Raw genomic sequence first — 23,117 nt, 5'->3', positions numbered from 1 at the left:
TGCTTTGGAAACCCATGCATTTCTTTCCTTCCCTTAGCTGAGAATCTGAGAAAAAGCCCCATCCATTCTGGTCCACTCTCTGCCTACCAAACCCCGAGCAGCTGAGGTTAGATGGAGACCCGGAAGAAGAAGCTTTCCTGTCGCCAGGCTCAAATGTGCTTTTAACACAAGCTTAATTCAGCTTTGGTGAAACTGTGCTAAGAAAAACCTAGACAAAGCAAGAGTCAAAAGAAAGGCTACATAAAGTGTTTGGTGCCTGGGCTAGTGGTTATCTCGGCAGCTAATAAATTTCCTGATTCCCCTACTTGTTCCCTCCTCAGCCAGCCAGGCTTCTGCAAGTTCTTCAGTTTAGTTTCTGACTTGAACTAGTTGTCAGATGTTCGGCCGGTTGTGGATCCTCCAGCAAAGCCCTTCAGGAGACGCACCAGAAGCAAACACCGCATCTCTTCTGGATCATCCAAGGCCAGGCTGGATGTGGAAGAGGGAAGGAGAGGGCCAAGCGTCACCATCGCCATCTGTCAACGTGAGCATCAGATCCTGAATCTGCCACCACCTCTGTGGGTGCTTTGATGTGTGTCCACTGCAGCTCAGCTGTATCCCTTCCAGCAATGAGACCACTCTCATGCCACCCAAACAGACAACCTGCGAGCCTAACAGCTGAAAGTAACAGCATTCAAAACGGGCACGGGCAGCAGAGGAGGCTCTGGGAGCCAAGGATACAGCATCCAAGTCAGCACAGCACCGCACCATCCTCCCATCCTTCTCCCATCCCATCGGCTCCATTGAGTCCTGCGCCCACAGCTAATGTTTCTGCTCTGCTAGACGTGGGGTTAGGGTTCCTGCCATTACCAGGGAACAGTCAAGAGTCAATGGTAACAGAGCAAGAGGCATAACCAGAAGGATTCTAAATAGGGGAACATTTCACACATTTAGACACAAAGGGGTTTCTCAGGGGTTCAGAGAATACGCTGACTCCACATCCTGATAAGGTCAGGAGATAGAAGAGAGACTGTAACCCTCATGGTTTGACACTGCTCAGATCAACAAGGAAGTATTTCCTGGGCACATGAAGATGTGCTCAGATCTGGACCCTCTGCTGCGGGCAAGGAGACCAAGAGGGAGATGAAGAAGTAGCCTCAGAGAGTCACTCGCACACCTCAGTGCGGAAGAGCTCTCTGCGAGGACTTTCCTGGGCTCAGCACCCTCAGAAATTGTGACTCATCAAGCCCAGTGTTGCTAAATCTGCAGCTTTAACACACACGTCCCGGCGATTCTGCTGGAGGGGGTGCTGGGGCTCGGACCACCTTTGAGAACCACTGGGCTATGACCCGATTCCTATCCTCAAGTCTACAATGCACAAAGTGGTGCACAGCCAAGGATTTTTTTTAATGTTTTTTTTTTAAGATGCAGGCTGTCATTGGCACAGGAGTTTATAAGGAGAAGCCAGTCGTTAGGTCCTGAGGATTCAGGGCAGACCCTGTGAGTGTGAGCCAGGCTTGGCGGTCAGGAAGGACTTCGATAGGAAGAGACAGCCGCACGCGATCAACTTAACCCAACCTCTCCATTCAGCAGCACAAGGCATAACAGAAGATGGAGACGGGGCTACAAGGCCACCACCGAACAGGTAGAGAGGCTTCATACGTCAACTGCAGGGAGGAGACGGTCACCAGGAAAATCATAAAACTGGCATCTCCAGATAACACTGTGTTTGCATTTTTTCATTCTGCCACATTCGTGTGGTTTCCTGCACTTCGTAATTTAACATTTGTAAGAGAAAAAAAAAATGCTGTTATGAAACCCAAATAATGCACCACTCTGAGGCTGACAGCCAGCCAGCTGCTAACAAGAGTGACATGTGAACATCATTTAACGTGTCATTCACAGCTCTGCTTCAGAATAAGGGATACCGAGTAAGAAAGAGAAATCATAAATTCCATTCAACGTGAAACAAAGTTTGGGGCTCTGCGGGGTTAAAGGACTGGCAGAAAACCCATGACAAAGTGACAGCGAGCACAGAGAAGGAAGAAGTTAGATTCCCCAAGAGGAAAACAGAGGATAAGAATTCAAAAGCAGCCTATCTCGTTTATTCTAATATTATATTCATAGAACAGTATGCCATGTTTTCTTTAATGCTGCAAGGGAATAAATTACGAGCCAGACACTGCAAAGCCTGCTTGTCCAAAGGGCTGTGTCACCAAACAGAAGGTAAGAGCAACCCCAGGTGCCTGCACCCTTTTCTTCACAGCGGCTGGTCCAGTGAGTCCCCTGCCAATGATGGCTTGCCAAGCGCACACCATAAATTCAGAGGAGCAAGAATCAAAAGGTATCATTATTTCATCAACTTCACTAGAGTGAACTGTGGAATTTCACATTTGCAAGCCACCCTGGACACCCTCAAGACGGTGGTGTTTTTACAGGTGACTCATTCCAAGAGGCTGGATAAGTTGTCCGAGGTCATCAAGATATGTAAGCAGAACTGGGCTTCCATCTGGGGCCTTTGTTTCCAAGAAATACATTGAAGTAGGCTGATAAAACTTCCTTGGAAGTCCACATTATTTTGGTGTTGAGTTTGGAATTTATTATTTATTTATAGCTTGGCACATCTGCATTCCACCCCGCACCCCACAAGACTGTCGTTCCAGGACACCATGTTTAGTTAAAAGGTTCACAGTAGGGACTTCCCTGGTGGCTCAGTGGTTAAGAATCCACCTTCCATGCAGGGGAGGCAGACTTGATCCCTGGTCAGAGGACTAAGATCCCACATGCCGCTAGAGCAACTGAGTCCTTGTATTGCAACTACTGAGCCAACGCAAGACCCCGCGTCACACCACAAGGATTCCACACACCACGACTGAGACCCAACGCAGCCAAATAAATAAATATTTTTTTAAAAAAGGTTCACAATAGATCCTGTTGAATAGGCTCTGGAAACTCTCAATGCCTTTCACCTTGCTCATCTCAATACTTCATTTAAAGGATAACAAAGGTGACCCTAGACTGAATCTACTGTCTCTCATGTGATTAATCCAATATTCTCTCCACTGAAATGCAATACACGGAAGATGAAGTGTGTTGCCTATGTGTTTAGTTCGGTTCTTTCTGGTCTTTCTTAACCACCAATGCATTCCGCTCATATCCTGCTCGTCTGCAAATTTCAGAAATGAACACGCTAAGTCACTTTCATTGTTCTTTCGGCTCTCCGGCACTCGATCAACATTTCCTCAACATCCTGTTGCTCGGGTTGTAGAGAACTTGAATAAGATGTCCTGGGACACCAAACCAACGATGATGGATGAAATTTACAGCTGACGGATGTCAAGCCCTTAGGATGACTTACCCAAGACCATTTGCGTTTCAGGATCGTTCGTACAGGCTGAGGTCTCCTCCTTCTCTCTTGTTCATGGTCTGGAGCGGCACTACTTGGGAGGCCTCGACATCAGCTCTTTCATTTTGCTCCAGACTGCTGCAGTAAAACAAAACACACCACCAAGTCAGAATGAAAAACAAATGCCACTTCAAGCAGCTCGTTGATATTCAGGGGGAAATCCCTGGCCTTTCTCAGATGTATATTTTATAACCTCAAACAAGCATGTTAATTACCAGAACGAATCTATCACACAACTTATCTCCATATGGTACTTTGAAATGCCGGTGATGGGGAGGGTGGGGGGGAGGCGGGAGAAAAAAGGACAACAAAGCCCCTACTTGATGGGTGCTGCATCTTAGGACACTTACGCTGGTAATGTGCTTGCAAGATTTCAAGTTTACTAACTGAAATAAGAAATTAAAGAAGAATTCGTGATGTTGAAACAGAGGTACTGACGTGCAGTTCTTGAGGGCAGAAAGTGGAGAAAGTTTTGTTTTGAATTAAAATTCATCTGATTCAGCCCATGAAAGACTCAAATTGAAGGAGCTAATATTAGTAGTTTTCAACAAAGGACTACTAGGATTGAACAGAAATGGCAAAGTGTGAGAGAGAGGACATTTTCCATTTTGCGCTCCAAACAGGTAATTGATGGGCTTTCGTTCTGACTTGGTCTATCTTGATAAATAACCTTCTCCACCCAAGCTGGAAAGCGGCATTTACTTCACACACTGAATATATAATGAACGGGTAAAATATGCATGCCTCTTAACCCCCACTCAGAGCAGCTGATAAAGCCCACACATTAGAACTGTGTGTGACAAGTCGCTCTGAAACGTTCTCCACTGGGCTATGAGCTTCCAAGGCTCACTGGTCACAGGGTGCTGTTTGAGCTTCTTCAGATGCTTAGTCAAACCCCCCCACTGTTTGTTCTTTGACAATGGCCATTTGAGAGCCTGGAAACGATCCTCAAAAGATGTCTGCACCCTTTCTGAGCCTTTTCTGAGCTCTTCCACATCTATTCTGAAAGCCCATTGGAAGGCTGTCACCCTATTCTCTAACTACGGTGACTGCAGCCCACTTGTAACTGGAAACCCTCTATGAATCTCCAAAGGTCCCGAATCAAGGAGCTCACCATGCACGGACCCAGTTGAAAGAAACAGCATATACTTTCTGCACCTCACTAGGCTGCTGTGTGAATAATCAATTCCTTGAAAGCCTTCTGAAGCTATTACTTTACAGAATACTCAATGTTTTTTTAAGAGGACTTGGGTGGGGGGGTGTGGACTGCTGGTTAAATTCATGTTGGCATGTCAACATTTTGAGGAGGAGGAGAAAGCCACTTTGGTTAATGTTTAAACAAGTGAGTTGAGTGTAAGGCCATTATATTTTCAGTCTAGCGGGAAGAGCAAATGCCTGAAAATGGCCAAGGCTCTTTTATTTTTCTTGATGCTATCAATACCCACTGAAAGTGAGGTTGTAACGATTTTATTAGTTTTCTGAGCAGTTTTCATGAAATGTAACTCAGCTCCCACTCAAATGTGTAACAGTAACATATTGATACGAATCAACACGAGCCAGGAAGTTCAAAGCATGACAAACTGTCTTCAGTTTACCGTTTTGGTAAAAACAGAATTTGGAAGAGAGGAGGATTTAAGCAAGCCCACTGAGAGTTACTGGCTGGTATCAATCTTCTTTTACTAAAAATAAACTGCTTCAATTCTCTGGTTGCCAGCTTTATGTACTGGTATTTTAGAACTAGAAGTGTCTTTGTCATCTAGTCCAAGATTCTTCTGCAAATAAAGCTGCTGGCCCAGAGAGGGTGACGGACCTCTTAAAGTCACACAGCAAGTTAATTTGTGCCTTGACTAGACTCTGGGTTTAATCACTCATGCCCTCTGACTCTTAATGGGCATAATAATGTCACTGAATACAATGTAATGTGTTGGTTTGATAAGTTTACCAGAAGCACAATACTTTCTCATAGTATTCTTTCTCTTTTTCTGTTTTATTTTTCGTTAAAGAAATTCATTTCTGGATTATATTCTTGTCACCAAGCAGAGCCAAGTGATCTGGGAGAGGCGATACGTCTCCATTATTAGCTCAGGGCCCTATCTCTGGCTTCGAAAACCAGGTGTTCAGAGGAGTAAGGTTTAGACTATTTGCAGAGGAGAGAAAAGAAAAAAGGACTCATCTGAGTGACAAGATTTTCCATTCTTATCTCTGTAGATGTGAAGAACTTGGAAGTGATTCATTTTGTGTTTTATAGCTGACCCTCAATTACACATAGTGCAACAAGCATGAAACCATTTATATCAAAAGAAAACCACTGAAAATTCTACACACCTCCTTTTAAGCAAGAATTGTAATATACTTTCCTCCTTCAGCAAAACTTTTCAGCAGTGCTGCTAATCACCCACAAAACAAACTGGCTTGAGTTTAATCTCCTTTGCCTGCCCATTCTTGCTTGCCAGTTGAAGTTATAAATAGAGATAAGACCAAACGTCCAGAAAGACAAAAGGAACACCAGAGGCCTAGAGCATTCATTGATATGCCTGAGCACTGAAAGTTAGCTACAGAAACAGGGATTTCACTCTAGATGATATCCTTACAGGGTTTTAAAATTTGATAAGTGTTTTGTGATAATTTTCTGAACCGTTATAAGCAGCAGCAACAAAGTATAGCATATCAACACAACTCAAAAGCAGTGGTCTAAAAGCCATGAGGTTTTTCTTTTGTCTGAGTTTTGCAGCTTGGTCTATTTTTTAATTTAAGTCATAATCTCCTATGCAGAATTAGTTCCTTATCTATCAAATAAAGAGACCTAAGTAAAGGCTCTCCATAATGAATTCCTGGTGATAATTCAAGTTGTTTTTATATGCCATTGAGTATACCATATCAAATTAAATTTCCACAAACACAATTTTATCTTATATGACCCATTAAGATTCATTTTAATATTAAATTCCAACAATCAGACACAGATTGTATAGAAGGTGAGTAATGGGTTCATGGTGGAATAACCCCTTAGTGGGGGATGAGTGTTCTTGTCTATCAATAGCGCTGGACAGATTAGCTTTCCATTTGAGAAGAGTCAGATCACTCCCTTAGACCATTCACAAAATAGAAAGACAGTAATGACAATCCTACATGCAGGGCAGCAAAGGAGACACAGATGTAAAGAACAGGCGTTTGGACTCAGTGGCAGAAGGCGAGGGTGGGACGATTTGAGAGAATAGCATTGAAACATGCATATTACCATATGTAAAATAGATGGCCAGTGCAAGTTCAATGTATGAGGCAGGATACTCAAAGCCAGTGTTCTGAGACAAGCTGAGAGGTGGGGTGGGAAGGGAGATGGGAAGGGGGCTCAGGATTGGGGGACACGTGTGTATCTGTGGCAGATTCATGTTGATCTATGGCAAAAATCATCACAGTGTTGTAAAGCAATTATCCTCCAATTAAAATAAATAATTTAAAAAAATAGAAGAGAAAAAGAGGGTAAAAAATAAATTCTAGGTAACTTAAACATATTAAGATGTGTTTACCCAGACATAGATTAATATAGTATTTATTATGCATACTGACAACATGTTATGCAGTAACACACAAAGGAATAATGTTACAATTACAAAAGGCCTAGGAGGCCACTGTAAAGACTTTGGCTTTTTACCTTAAAAATAGAAAGACACGAGAGAATTTTGAAATGAGCAGGATAATGATCTGCCTTATGTTTTAAGGGATCTTTCTATCTGTCGTCGGAAGAACAGATTCTAAGGAGGCAAGGCTGAAAACAGAGTCCACTTAGGTGACTGCAAAAATTCAGGTGAGACGCTCAATACGTGGACCGAGGTGATGACACTGGAAGAGGAGGCTGTGAGAACTGGTGAGACTCTGGACACATGGTGACGGTCAAGTCGACCAGTGGCAGAAGAGAAAGAAAAGAGTAAAGCATCTTTCCAAATTTTGACCCAATCATCTCTAAGAAAAGAGCTGCCATTCACCAAGATGGAAAAAACTGAAAAAAGCAGGTATCAGGAAGGTCTATTTTTCCGCGTTAAGCTTAAGATGCCTGTTAGACTTCCTAGTGAGCTATCAGGTAGACACCTGGATGTGGGTGTTTGGAATTCACCGACACGCAGATAGTACAGAAGATGCCCCTTGGCATTCATGTCCTTATTATAATCCTCTCCCCTGAGTGGGGACTGTATTGAGTGACTCCAGCAAACAGTGGGGCAGAGGCAATGGAATGTCACTTCCAAGGTGAGGCTACAAGACTGTGGCTTCTACCCTGGGTACCCTCTTGCCTTCTCTCCTGGATTACTTAAATCTGGGGGAAGCCAACTGCCAGACTGTTGAAGCCATCCTGTGCAGGGGCCCACGTGGCCTGCTGGCATCTGTGTGGGTGAACTTGGAAGCAGATCCCAAGCACACACAGCCTGCCTCCACCCTTCAGATGAGACTGTAGCTGATCCTTCACATTAGCCTGGGCTAATGGCCTGACCGTAACCTTAGGAGAGGCCTTGAGCCAGAGACACCCATCTAAGGTGTACCCTGATTCTTTCTCATGGAATTGTGAGATAGTAAGTCTAAAGGAGGTCAATCCTGGGTGTTCATTGGAAGGACTGATGCTAAAGCGGAAACTCCAATACTTTGGCCACCTCATGCGACGAGTTGACTCACTGGAAAAGAGTCTGATGCTGGGAGGGGTTGGGGGCGGGAGGAGAAGGGGATGACAGAGAATGAGATGGCTGGATGGCATCACCAACTCGATAGACATGAGTTTGAGTGAACTCCGGGAGTTGGTGATGGACAGGGAGGCCTGGCGTGCTGCGATTCATGAGGTCGCAAAGAGTCGGACACGACTGAGCGACTGAACTGAAGTTTTTGCTACTTTAAGCCACCAAGTTTTACGGTAATTTGTTACACAGAAATAGATAACTAATACAGTTATGATGCCCAAGGCATGGTCTAGAAATTTTACATGACTTATTACAGTTGGAGACACTGAGTCACAGAGAAGCTATATCACTTGCCCAACATCACACATATGTAACTGGGCAAGAATCAAGCTCAGATCATCTGACTCCAGAGCTTCAGCTCTTAAGGACCATGTCAAGACTCCTCTAGAATAACCTATTCTCCTGCAATGAATGTACAAACCTGAAATTTGACTTTATACTGCAGAAAGTGCTAATATCACGTAGTTCATAGAAGCAACGGTCCATATGCATTTTCATCAGATTTCTTAGGCTGCCACATAGCTTTACAGTTCTTCAGTCTTTGCTATCCCAACTATGTTGCGCTTAGTCGCTCAATCATGTCCGACTCTTTGCAACCCCATGGACTGTAGCCCACAGGCTCCTCTGTCCGTGGGGACTCTCAGGCAAGAATACTGGAGTGGGTTGCCATGCCCTCCCCCAGGGGATCTTCCCAACCAGGGGATCGAATCCAGGTCTCTCACTTTGCAGACTCTTTACCATCTGAGTCACCAGGGAAACCCAACTGTACTACAACCTATACTTACCTGTCAAAGAAGAGATAAAAGCAGCCTCTTGCTGTCTGAACAGTAACCTTAGTCTGGTTAATTTCAATCTAGTTAACTAACTGATTTAACTATCAAAGAATTTCCAGTACAGTTTCCTAACACTCTAAAATATTCCTATAGACTGAATGTGGTCCCTTTGAACATGTAAAGAGTTCTCTCTCAAACTACTAAAGCAGTAAGGAAAAGAACAAGATACTGAATAAGATAGTCACAGTAAATTCTGCTTGAATTTCTTAAATAATAAGGGAAAATCAATTTTGAGTTGGCAACATAAAGTCACTAAGGATGCCAACAATATTAAGTTTTTAAGTAGGAATTGGCAAGACCAGAATATTAAAAACGATAGCTCTTGAACTGTATAAAATCCAAAGGCTGTTGTCCCTTTAATTATTGTAACACATTAAGACGTTCCCATTCTTTCCCTGACACAGACATGTGAAATAAAAAAAGAGAAAGAAGTGACCTCTGGACGTTTGCCTCAACACAAATTTAGAATGTCACTGTCGTCGAAAAGGTCTGCTGCTGGCTAATCCATCACTCTTATTTTCCAGGAGGAAAACACCCACGTAGTTGCAGCCAGCAGCATGTTCCCCCATCCACACCGTGGAATGCTTTTCTTTTGTTAAAACTTTTAGGATTGTGCCCACCACCAATGGGAGCCACAGAGCTGGAAAGAAAGTGTCATAAAAAAGAAATACAACAAAACCCACTGCCATTTACAAATCTGTCACAAAAAGCACCTGTGTTTTATAAAGGGGCATGAGACACATCACCAAAGGTATCTTCTGCCATTTAAAAATACCAAACAGTAGTAACAGCTCCACTGCTAGGCTGCTGAGACTTGATCTGCAGTTTGGACAATTTGTGTGGGGAGATTACTTTGTCTTAGGACACAGGGAACAGATGCTACCAATTAACACAAAGAAGTGTTTAAAATAGTTTGAAAACATACGAGTTTGGAAACAGAAGTTCAAAACAGCTTCAAAGATGATAAGCAAAATAGTTTAATACAAGGAAATATGAGTAGTTTTCCTTTTAAAAAGAGAGGCAAGGAGATAAGGTGGTGAATTTCCTTGGGCCTTCCTCTAAATAAAGCATGAATTTTAAGGAAAGTACCTGAGAAAAACTGCTTTTTAGTTTTGAAAAATGGGGAGAGGGTAACCTATATGATGACATTCCGTTATTCTAAAAATAAAAAAGAGAAAAAAAAGGTTGCAAAGAATTTGGGAAACACACTTGAGGGACTTTGGTGTATTAATATGTATGATAAAGCTCTAATAGGGGACAAAGCAAGCATCTTGGTCCAAAATATATTGGCCACAGAATACTTTTTTCGAATAGGCAACCAGTATACATACATGACAAGAATACACCCGTGCTAAACAATACACGAGGCCAGGAGATCTCAAAGATTTTGGCCTCAAGTCCTCTTTACACTCACAAAATACATGGAGGACCCCAAAGCACTGTTATTGACATAGATTACCTTTAATGATATATATATTAAAAATGAAAACTGAATTTTAAAATCTGTATTAATTCATTTAGTTTAAGTAACAAGGTACCCACTGCATCTTACATAAAACAGCAAAATAACCGTATTTTTTCGAAACAAAAAAGTTAGTGACAAGAGTGAGACTGATTTTCAGTTCCACAAATCTCATTAATGCCTGGGTTCACAGAAAACAGTTAAATTCTCAAAAGTGCCTGTGAATTCGAGTTGCTGCGATACGCTGTTTGGCTGAAACAGAGGGAGAAAATCTAACCTTCATTTCCAGCTGCTGGTGGAAGTTCTCCGTTAGTGCTACACCACAATCCAACACAGGCTAGTTTCTTAAAGAGTGGCAGCAAAGTGGAATCTGAAACTTACCAATGAACTCCTTGTACTCGCTTCTATTAAAATCCATTGGTTTGTCTTGCACTTTGAATGGATCCTTTTCTATGTGTGGTTTCATAACATCATGCACTGGTTGTGCACGCATGCCTGCTTGGTCGCTCAGTCATGTCCGACTCTTTGCGACCCCCTGGACTGTAGCCCACCAGGCTCCTCTGTCCATGGAATTTCCCAGGCAAGAACACTGGAGTGGGTTACCATTTCCTACTCCAGGAGGTCTTCCCAACTCTGGGATCGAACCTGTGTCTCCTGCATCTCCTGCATTGGCAGGCAGATTCTTTACCACTAGCACCACCTGGGAAACCCCATGTACTGGTCACTGGAAAATAAAATTAGTTCACTGGCTTACACAGACTTTAGAGCAGTGTTCACTATACAACATCATCACACATCATGCAGCTCTGAAAAACTCTTCTATACACCTGTGAGAGAGCAGGAATAGATACCCAGAACTATTATAAAAATAGTTTTGACCCTGCAGACCTTTCTCACTCACCCAAAATGGTCTTGGAGGTTCTCAAAGCAAGAACTGCTGACTAAGGAAACTAAGTTCTGAAGATCCCTCCCAGAGAAAAAGCACAGAACATTGTTTCCTCCCTATCCTAGATTCTGTGACCCTAAACAAGGTCTGTTGATCCACAGCCATGGCATAAACCGTGAGGGGCCAGTTGGACAGGATTGACTATGAAGAAAACATTTGGTTATTTGGATTCTCCCAGGTAGGAATCTGTGAAAAGTGTACACTTCAGCATCTTTCGGCAAACACTTTCTTCCAACCTAGGCCTTAATAATCTAGGAAGGATTTGTTTTAACCAACAGCAATCAACTTTTTAAGTACCCTGAAAGAGATTCAGAAAGGTCTATTTCATGAAATCAGTTCATGAAGTAACTATGTAGTTATAAACCACTCCAGTATTCTTGCCTGGAGAATTCCAAGGATAGAGAAGCCTGGTGGGCTACAGTCCATGGGGTCGCAAAGAGTTGGACAAGACTGAGCAACTAACACTTAGCTTAGCACTATGCAGTTATAAACCATCATCTCTTTAAGAACTAAAAAGAACTACTAAACAACACTGGTTATCTTTGGGTGTCAATGTACACATGCAATAATAATAATAGCTAATATTTCAGTATTAAACTTTCAAATTATCTCTTTAAGCCTGACAACCATCCTAGGTGGCTGACCCTTTCCTATTATTTTGTTGTTTTTTTTAATTGGAGTATAATTGCTTTACAATGCTGTGTTAGTTTCTGCTGTACAGCACTGAGAATCAGCTATACATATATTCCCTTTTCCTATTTTTAATAAATGAAGTTGAATGGGGCTAAATAACGTATTCAAAGGGCTAAATGACTAGGAGACAGATTCAGGACTTTACCCACTATCTGTATCTATCTGACACCAAAGGGTCTCTCTCCAGTTCTCACTATGCTGCCTCATTTCCAATTAATCATTTGCTGAACTTCCCAGGTGGCTCAGCAGTAAAGAATCCACCTGCAATACAGGGGACTTAGGTTCGTTCCCTGTGTCGGGAAGATCCCCTAAAGGAGGGAATAGCAACCCACTCCAGTTTACTTGCCTGGAAAATGCCCAAAACAGAAGAGTCTAGTGGCTCCATGGGGTCGCAAAAAGTCAGACCCGACTGAGCACACACGCACAAACTTCAGTAATCCAGATTCTTTTGCTGGCAGTTATCCCCCAAATCATGAAACACTTTCTTTACTTTCCTGTTGCAAAGTGAAGAGGTGCTCGATGAATTGGCTCAGAGGCCACCCCAATAAAGGGACAAAGCAGGAAGATTCTTTTGCCTCCCAAAGCGGAAGGGTCATCCCATGGAAAATGAAGTCTCACTCAAAAGCCACATGAGTAGGATGCTGTGAAGTCCAGTCTTTTGATGCCTGAAAGGTCATGAGGCTGGAGCACAGAGCAAACATAATGATGTTCTGGGAGCAAGACCCAAGGTGCCCTCGGCTCTATTCCCTCTCCATTCCTCTGGAATGGAAATGTATTAAACAGGGCAGTGAAATGCCCGTCATCTCTAAGGCACCCCAGTAAGGCAAGGGAGATAGGATTATTCTCTTCAAATGCTTTCTAAACCCTTAGTTCCCTCAGGTCACTATAACCTCTGCCCATTATTTATTGCACATCAATGCCCTTCTGCTAATTCAGAACCAATCAAAACATACTGAATACCAACTTTCTAGATTACTCCTAATAATTTTCCAACGCCCAGCTCAACACATCTCCACTTCCAGAACTAGTCCAGCTCTTCCTTTCTTCAAAGTGCCTCTGGCAGGGACCCCTATCAGTATGGATCTCCTGTGTACTGCCTGATGGTGGATGACATGGTTCCATTTGTGTGAGTCTCTTTCTTTGACATTTAGAAGCTCTGACTGTGTGGATCACAACAAACTGTGGAAAACTCCTAAAGAGACGGGTATACCAGACCACCTTACTTGCCTCCTGAGAAATCTGTATGCAAGTCAAGACGCAACAGTTAGAACTGAACATGGAACAATGGACTTGTTTAAAATTGGGAAAGGAGTACGACAAGGCTATACATTGTCACTCTGCTTATTTAACTTATATGCAGAGTACATCATGTGAAATGCCAGGCTGGATGAATCAAAAGCTGGAATGAAGATTGTGAGGAGAAATAGCAATAACCTCAGATATGCAGATACCACTCTAATGGCAGAAAGTTAAGAGGAACTAAGGAGGCTCTTCATGAAAGTGAAAGAGGAGACTGAAAAAGTTGACTTAAAACTCAAGTTTAAGTTGGCTTAAACTTCAAAAAACGAAGATCATGGCATCTGGTCCCATCACTTTATGGGAAATAGAAGGAGAAAGAGAGGAAACTGACAGATTTTATTTTCTTGGGTTCCAAAATCACTGTGGACAATGACCGAAACCATGAACTTAGAAGACAGCTGCTCCTTGGAAGAAAAGCTATGATAAACCTAGACAGTGTATTAAAAAGCAGAGATAACACTTTGCTGACAAAGGTCCATATAGTCAAAGCTGTAGTTCTTCCGGTAGTCATGTACGGACATACGAGTTGGACCATAAAGAACGCTGAGTGCCGAAGAATTGATGGTTTCAAACTGTGGTGCTAGAGGAGACTCTTGAGAGTCCCTTGAACTGCAGGGAAATCAAACTAGTCAATCTTAAAAGAAATCCACCTTAAATATTCATTGCTGAAGCTCCAATACTTTGACCACTTGATATGAAGAGCCGAATAACTGGGAAAGACCCTGATGCTGGGAAAGACTGAAGGCAGAAGAAGAAGAGGACAGCAGAGAATGAGATGGTTAGAGAGAGTCAGCCAACTCAATGGACATGAATTTGAGCAAACTCCATGAGACGGTGGAGGAGAGAAGAGCCTGGCACGCTGCAGTCCACAGGATGGCACAGTCAGACACGACTGAGCAACGGAAAAACAGCAACGTCTTTGACAACTATTAGTGGATGGTGAGCATTCCTGAGACTTTCTGGAGAATTTCTCACAACACTTCCCACAGTGCAGAACACAAAATATCAAGTTTGCTCCTATTTCTCCTCACTTGGATGAACAGTGAAGAACATAGGAATGTATTTTTACAATTTTATTTTTAAACATCTTTCCCTTCAGTCCCAAGATTAAACAAAATTAGCAGTACACTCAACCGGAAGTTTTAGGTATTTTGAAAGAGAGTAATTAGTCTATAGTACAATCTATGGTATTCACTGAGGAGCTCCATGACAGCTTATCTGTGAGATTCCATGCTAATGCAAAGTGATTTTAGAACAAAGAAAGATAATATATACTAACTCATGGCAAAAAAAAAAAGAAAGAAAGATGGATTTGGAGTACAATTTAGAATCCATGGATCAGTTGTGTCTTGACCTTTCTAAATGCTCAGCCATTCTTAATGACACCCATATCTGGTAGTCCCCATGCCCCACTGAAACGTTCATACATCTCTGTTTCCAATATGAATGCCACAATCTGCCATGGAGCTTTTCAATGAATGCTAAAATATCCAACTCACTGAGCACCTCTTCGCTTTGCAGCAGGAAAGTGATGAGAGTGTTTCATGATTTGGGGAATAACTGCCAGACAAAGGATACGGATTACTAAAGTTCGTGCGTGCTCAGTCGTGTCCGACTCTGCGACCCCATGGACTGTAGCCGCCAGGCTCCACTGTTCATGGGATTCTCCATGCAAGAATACTGGAGTGCATTGCGATTCCTTTCTCTAGGGAATCTTCCCCACCCAGGGATTGAACCCAAGTCTTCTGTGACTTCTGCATTGGCAAGCAGATTCTGTACCACTGTGCCACTTGGGAAGTTCAGTAATATTTAGAGGTCTGTGGGTCAAGGACGACAAGATACAGAAGAATCCAGTTCATTCTCTTAGCATTGTGCTACACACTTTGTATAAAATGACACAATCATATCAAGTGATAGTAACAAAAGTCCTTCAATACTGTGTCCAAACTCATGAGATTTTTTTCCTTGTCCTCCCAAATGCCACTTTCTCTCAAACCAAATAAATTCAAGGTTTGTGTATTTGCAAGCAACACAGTTAGGAGTAGACCTGTGTCTTGTTCTGTTCTGTTGCCATACCAAACCTCTGTACAGAAGTTAAGAAAGGAAAGCCACTGTAACGGCTCGTATCTAATTACGATGACAGCTTACCTCACTTAAATACTGGACTCCCACTTGTAAGGTACATCATTGGATTTTAATTTTGTAAAATTAAAGGCCATGAAAATGCTGGCTTTGCTATGAAACTTCACAGCCTGACCTTAACCTTCTTTGCATATATCATTCTTGGTGGAAATTTTCAACAACCACAAAGGTGGGGGCAAGAGGGTGTGTCACATCTTGACTTCTTAGTCATATTTCCTGATGTTGCCATTTTCGTATATTTAAAATATTTACTTATGGCAACGTTGAAGTAATTATAGTTTAGGAAGCACTGTTCTCTTTTTCTATCTTGGTAGAAGCCCCTCAGTGTGATGTACCACAAAAGAAAGTTCTCTGAATCAGGCATTACTAAGTGAGGGGCTGATGTTCCTAGCCGGTAAATACTAAACTTCTTGAAATCCGAAGTGAGTCATTTTAGTTTAGCAAACATTTTTATCCTGCCTTTCATATGAGGCATTAGGACAGCTCTAGACTAACACTTCTCTTTCGTGTCTACATTTATATCAGTGGAGCCCACACACCCCTGATGTCACTTCTAAGCACCTGACACCCGAGGCCACCCAACGGAAGCTGAAGGTGCCATTAGCCATGGTTCCCAATCAAGAAGGGGTAAGCTAAAGGGTCATGAAGGAGAGAAGGCAAGCAATGCTGGGTGACAGCTGACAGTCTGGGGGCCCATCATGTCTACAGATCCACTAAGCTACTTCTAGTCCCTGACATCACTGAGTTGCCCAAACTGGGAACAACCAGCATCCACACCTCCACCTTCCCTCATATTACTCTCGGGAGCTGTACCAAATTCTAACTGTTCTTCTACTTCCTGGTTACACTACTTGAATTCTTCTCTTTCCATCCCTCCAGCCTTGCTGCCTCTGCTTTCACCCAGCTCTCCCACTCTCCCATCGAGATTTCTAGCCGTTCTCATGTTCTGCCATTCACCTTCCCAGATCACCATCAAAGCTGCCTCTAGAAAACTCAGGTCTGACGGCTGTACCTCCTCAACCAAAAACCACGGACAACTATAGTACATTCTTCAAACCATCAGGGAAGAGATAGGAGAATGCAAAACATACACCAAAGGGACAGACTCGGAGGGACCTCAGACCAAAAACAGAAAGAAAAAAACCAATAAAACATACTCTGAGATCCCCATCACCTTTCCCCTTCTGTGGTGCATGAGCAAGAAAGAAGAAGTCTGGAGAAAACAGACTTGGAGAATACACAAAGGGCCAGGAACCCACATTTCATTCATAGATTTCTTTCTGGGTTTACTTGGCTCATCTGTATTTTAGGTCTTTTTTTTTTTTAAGTTCAATTTGACTTTTAATCATTAAAAACAATCCTAGAAGCATGCTCTGTTATGCATTGCCAAGCTGCATTGATGCATTTCATTACTTCTTGAAAGGTCACATATTAAAAACACTACTAGCAGTCAAACTAAAGAAAATAAAAAGATTTGAGATATTTTTTTAAAAGCAGTTACTAAAACAGAAACAACTGTTATTTTCAATCTCTGGCTCACTATAAACTGACAAGATATGAATATGAATTTTACCAAGTAATGTATAATGACTGCTTCTGCTCACCACAACCACCTGCCAACAACTCAGTGTTATAGTTCATTTGGATGTTACATGTGGAACATGTCATCTAGACAACAAACCATCCTCATTAAAGTAGACTTACTCTAGCTAATTTTTGATATCGTGACATCATTAACATAAAGAGCTAAGTAAATAACTATTCTCAAATTGTTTTTACAAAAGTCATTGCAACATTTTCAATTTCCAAACAAGTGAGAGACAATATCTGAGAAGCTGTAAGATGGTGCCATAATTGTCTAAATTGTAGTCATTCCACCAACAAATGTACTGAATAAGTGCTTTGGAAAGAGAGTCTGCCAGGGGCTTATCTGGAGTATAAAGTATTTGATACGATGGGTCATGGCCTTGGGAAAATTAGTTTCCATCTGGGAAAAGAGTGTGAATAAATGGTACAACCGCTTTGTAATAAAATAAGAGCATAAGAGAAGAACCATGGGACTTCAGAAAGGAAACCGTTTCATGCAGGAGAGGTATCAGGGGCGACACCATAGCAAAGGTAGGCCTTGTGGACTCAACGGATAGGAATTCTCAACTCTTAAGTTTCTACTCTTAAAATGAAAGTCCCAGAAGAATTCTCCAGCAATTTATTTGTAAAGTTAGCATTTATTGAGCAATTGCAAGGAGATCGAACCAGTCCATTCTAAAGGAGATCAGTCCTGGGTGTTCACTGGAAGGACTGATGCTGAAGCTGAAACTCCAATACTTTGGCCACCTCATGCAAAGAGTTGACTCACTGGAAAAGACTCTGATGTTGGGAGGGATTGGGGGCGGGAGGAGACGGGGACGACAGAGAATGAGATGGCTGGATGGCATTACCGACTCAATGGACATGAGTTTGAGTGAACTCCGGGAATTGGTGATGGACAGGGAGGCCTGGTGTGCTGCGATTCATGGGGTCGCAAACAGTCGGACACGACTGAGCGACTGAACTGAACTGACTGAACTAATTGAGCAACTACTCTATGTTAAGAAATTCACAAATGTTACATGCACTCCTATATTTACAGCAGCACTATTCATAACAGCCGAGACATGGAAATAATCTAAATGTCCATCAACAGATGAATGGATAAAGGTGTCCTATAAATACACACACATACCAGAATACTCAGTCAGTTCAGTTCAGTTCAGTCGCTCAGTCGTGACCGACTCTCCGCGACCCCATGAATCACAGCACGCCAGGCCTCCCTGTCCATCACCAACTCCCGGAGTTCACTCAAACTCATGTCCATCGAGTCGGTGATGCCATCCAGCCATCTCATTCTCCGTCGTCCCCTTCTCCTCCCGCCCCCAACCTTTCCCAGCATCAGAGTCTTTTCCAGTGAGTCAACTCGTCGCATGAGGTGGCCAAAGTATTGCAGTTTCAGCTTTAGCATCAGTCCCTCCAATGAACATCCAGGATTGATCTCCTCTAGAATGGACTGGTTGGATCTCCTTGCAGTATAAGGGACTCTCAAGAGTCTTCTCCAACACCACAGTTCAAAAGCATCGATTCTTCGGCGATCAGCCTTCTTCACAGTCCAACTCTCACATCCAGACATGACCACGGGAAAAACCATTGCCTTGACTAGACGGACCTTGGTTGGCAAAGTAATGTCTCTGCTTTTAATACTACTCAGCCACAAAAAAAGAATGAAATAATGTCATTTGCATTGACATGGATGGACCTAGAGATCATCATATTAAATGAAGTAAATCAGAAAGAGAAAGACACCTACCATACGACATGACTTAAATGTGGACTCTAAAATATGATATAAATAAATATACCAAAGAAACAGAAACAGACTAGTAGACATTAAGAACAGATTTGCAGTTGCCAAGGGGGAGGCAGGGGTACGGGAGAGGATTGGAAGTTTGGGATCAGCAGATAAGAACTAAGGGCTTCCCCGGTGGCTCAGCAGGCAAAGAATCCACCTGCAATGCAGGAGACCCAGGTTCAATCCCTGGGTCGGGAAGATGCCCTGGAGAAAGAAATGGCAATCCACTCCAGTATTCTTTCCTGGGAAATCCCATGGACAGAGGAGACTGGAAGGCTACAGTCCATGGGGTCACAAGAGTCAGACATGACTTGGCAACTAAAACTACCACCGCCAGAAGCAAACTGTGGATGAACAATGAGGTCCCAGCACAGCACAGGGAACTACACTCAATCCTTTGATAAACCACAATGGAAAAGAACATGAATTGAAAAGATTTTGAAAAAGAATATATATATGAGTCACTTTGCTGTACAGCAGAAATTAACACAACATTCTAAATAACCTATACTGCAACAAAAATCGTTCTTAAGAAAGAAATTCATAAATGTTATCTCTTGGCTTCCAAACAAGCCTGTCATAATAGCTTGGTTACATCTGATTTACAAAGGACTCAGAGAGTCACTGACATTCCCAAGAGTCATTAGTTCTTACTGAACATTAGTAAACCAAAATCATATTTATATCAACACAACAATTAATCACACAGGGGAGATGACAGTCTTAACAAGAACAATCAAGGGTCAAAATCATTATATACTTTGAATAGAAATATGGCTTGATATAATAAGGATTCAAATATGCCAAAAGCAAATCACATCCCCCAAAACGTAACTGAAATGTCAAGAACTTACTATGCTTAATATACTTCCTTATTCTGTCCTCTAACGTTAGTATTATGCAATAGTTTCATTTTACACTCAATTATTAAAATATGTACATATTTTAAAATAGTTATTTACATTTTGTTTCTTAGAGTGTGATCCAAGAACCTTTTGTGCTAAATGTATCACAGGAGTGTATTGTGTTAGTCGCTCAATTGCGTCTGACTCTTTGCAGACTATAGCCCACCAGGCTCCTCTGTCCATGGAATTTTCCAGGCAAGAATACTGGAGTGGGTTGCCTTTCTCTTCTCCAGGGGATCCTCCCTGGAGAATTCGACCGAGGGATCGAACCCAGGTCTCCTGCATTGCAGGCAGATTCTTTACCATCTGCGCCACCAGAGAAGCAAAAGTACGCATTAAAAATACAACCCCCAGAGCCCCACCCTAACCCACTTACCCAGGCTGCAGGGGCCCAGGAATCCGAATCTCCCCTTATCCCCAGGTGAGTACTAGCTGCACATTCAAGTTTTCAAACCCTTCATCTGGAGTTTCCTTGGCTGCTCGTTTTCCTCTTGGTTTCTCTTCTACTGGAATGTGTCATTGCCACTTTAAACAATTCCTTTCAACATTCTCCAAATGTCTTCTAGTGAAGTCACAACACACTAACTAAAAGAAAAACGGCTTCTAAAACACTGAAGTTATACCACTGAAAAGAGGATCATTTCAAACCCTTTTTACGAACCTTCTTTTCCTGTCTCTAGCTCAGCGAAAGTTGCACTGAAAAGTGCTGTGGGTTCTGTGTAGGCAGAAAAATGCCCCACCGCTACCCCGAAGGAGAGGGAAGCCTGGCGTGCTGTGGTCCACAGGGTCACAAAAGAGTCGGACACAACTGAGCAACTGAACAACAGCAGCAGCAGCATCCGGACCTCTACGTACTAGACGCCAGCAGAACGACCCATCCCCTCCCAGTTATGACAATCAAAACAGTCTCCAGACCCGGCCAACTTCCCCTGGGGACCTGAAATGGTCCCAGGCTGATACCCACTGGCCTAAGGCATACATCAGTCCACCTGCTGTTCTGTGCTCTCGCCTTTCCTCCATCGTTTCTCCCACTGAGGCAGAAGCCTTCAACGTGCGTGTATATTTCACTTACATTACAGCCGGTCTCATGCACTCTCCCATGAGTTCAGTCTGTCTGGCATTTTTAAAACAGCTCTAAGTCAAAACTCAACCACAGGCCTTTTCTAATGGCCCCACTACACTTACTCCCAGCCACAGGCCATGGAAACATGGCTGCTCCACAGTGACCTGACGATGAGCTCACAATCCATTCCACTGCAAGAAAGGCTAAAGCCTGCTACTTGACTGTTACAAAGAACTGTCAAAAGCCCTCTGCAATTTATTATCTTGACATCACTAATAAAAATTCTTTCAATCACAAGGTTTAACACACTGTAAATCAAATACCCATGTGATTGACTTAGCCTGACTCTGATGACAAAACAGATGTCTGGGAATCAGATTGCAGGACATAGCCACCGTCTCAGAAAAAGAAATCAGTCTACCAAAGAAATAAGAGAATTTCCTCAACAAATTCTCTCTAAGAAAATGACTTAAACCAAGATGTTAAAAGATCCTGTTTTATGGAGTTCTTAATTCCGCTCAGACTTTCCACTTCGATTTCAAAATAGCAAAACCGTAAATGGAAAACACAGCTCCTGTTCTTACTGAAATCTTAAACAAAAAGTACAGCTTCTAAGATTGGATATTAAATTCATAAAATCACCATCAGTCTGTTTGAGATGGAGGTGGTCGTCTGAATTGCACAGACTGGTGACTTGACACAATGTTCTTCCAGAGAATATAAGCGTACAGATCCTTGGTAACAACAAGTAACCAATAGCATTTTAACGGATCAACCTCAGTGCATTAATCCTTTGTAACTGTGGCCATATTAATTAACTCTAAGACATCAGAATTCGACATTTTTCTCTCACTGGCCTTTCTTCAATGCACAATAATCTTATAAATTCTGCAAATAATGTCACCTTACTCTGAAGTACTAAGGGCCCAGGTCCTGAACCAAACACCAAGCTCCTTCTGGATTCTCCTCCATTTCTGTAAAGATACTGGCCTTTTGGCAGTCAATACCGCTCCCTACAGACTCACAGTTTCTCTTTTACCTTTTGGGAAGGAGGTACTGTTTAGTCACTAAGTCATGTCCCAACTCTTTTTTGACACTATGGACTATAGCCCACCAGGCTTCTCTATCCATGGGATTCTCCAGGCAAGAATACTGGAGTGGGTAGCCATTCTCTTCTCCAGGGATCTTCCTGACCCAGGGATGGAATCCATGTCTCCTGCATCTCCTGCACTGCGGGAGGAATTTTCTTTTTCTTTTTTTAACTGCTGAGCCACCGGGGAAGCCCTCTGGGAAGGTGTTACACATTCTCAATTTGTTTTGAGGATTTAAAATTCAAGCCTTCATGACACCTGAAGGGCTAATGGATAGGCAGGAAAAGAGTTTTCAGGGAGAGGTGAAGATGAATCCCCTATGCTATTTATTTTTAGTATTAATTCACTTATTGATTTGGCTGTGTCGGGTCTTCGTGGCAGCATGTGGGGTCTGCACTGAATCGTGGGGGGGATTTGTGCATCACGGCACACTCTCTAGCTGTGGTACTCAGGCTTAGTTGCTCCACGGGATGCCAGGTCTTAGCTCCCAACCAGGGATCAAGCCCATGTCCCTTGCATTGCAAGGTGGATTCTTAACCCCTGGATCACCAACAAGTCTCTTCTTCGCTATTTAAAATTGGGCGCAGGAACTGCCAGGAAAGAAGATGACAGGATGGGGTGGGGAGAAAAGAAACTCAGACATCATACACACTGTCTTCAATATGCAAAATACCAAACTCTAAAGTGTTACATGATGAATGAAAACATCAAGGCAGATAACAGCACAGAGACTGTCTCCAACCTGGCCACCCCCATCCAGCCGACGATGACAGCACCTTTGATACTGAAGTACGAAGGGTGGGTGAGTTTACAATCAGGTGGAAATACACACAAGCTAAGACTTCCAAAGACTGTCTACTAACAAACAGCTTTTATCTGGCTCATCGAGAAAAGCAGGGTGATGCTCTTAAAAGGATGGAGCGATAGAGCTTCGGTCCCTGCCAGATTTAATACTCCGTAACTATAGTTTTTACTTTGAAAGTTACTCAGGTATACAACACACTTTTCAAAAAATAATGTACATAGTAGCTCCTTATTTCTCAACCCACAATTACTAGCATATGAAACCAATTCTTGTTAGTCTTAGCACCAGTTTTATATCTCTTGCTTGCTGCTAGGGAAATTGAAACATCTTATTTCCTCATTCAGCATTTGCTGAGTACCTAGGCCCCAAGGATATACATATGAATAAAAT

At 42.6% G+C, this 23,117-nt stretch overlaps 1 protein-coding gene across 9 annotated transcripts in view; it reads right to left on the bottom strand.

Moving 5' to 3' along the window:
* Positions 1-23,117, bottom strand: part of ATXN1 (ataxin 1) — a 412,658-nt gene that overhangs the window by 298,829 nt on the left and 90,712 nt on the right. For all 9 annotated transcript variants that reach the window (XM_088831365.1, XM_088831363.1, XM_088831364.1 and 6 more), the window contains one exon: positions 3,338-3,463. The gene's annotated coding sequence lies outside the window, so the exon portion shown is untranslated. The remainder of the gene's footprint in view (positions 1-3,337; positions 3,464-23,117) is intronic.

This window comes from Moschus berezovskii, chromosome 23 (assembly GCF_049115385.1).
Source record: "Moschus berezovskii isolate FMDL1 chromosome 23, NW_MosBer_1.0, whole genome shotgun sequence".
Lineage (NCBI taxonomy): Eukaryota > Metazoa > Chordata > Mammalia > Artiodactyla > Moschidae > Moschus > Moschus berezovskii.
This window is presented reverse-complemented; position numbering and strand designations above follow the sequence as displayed.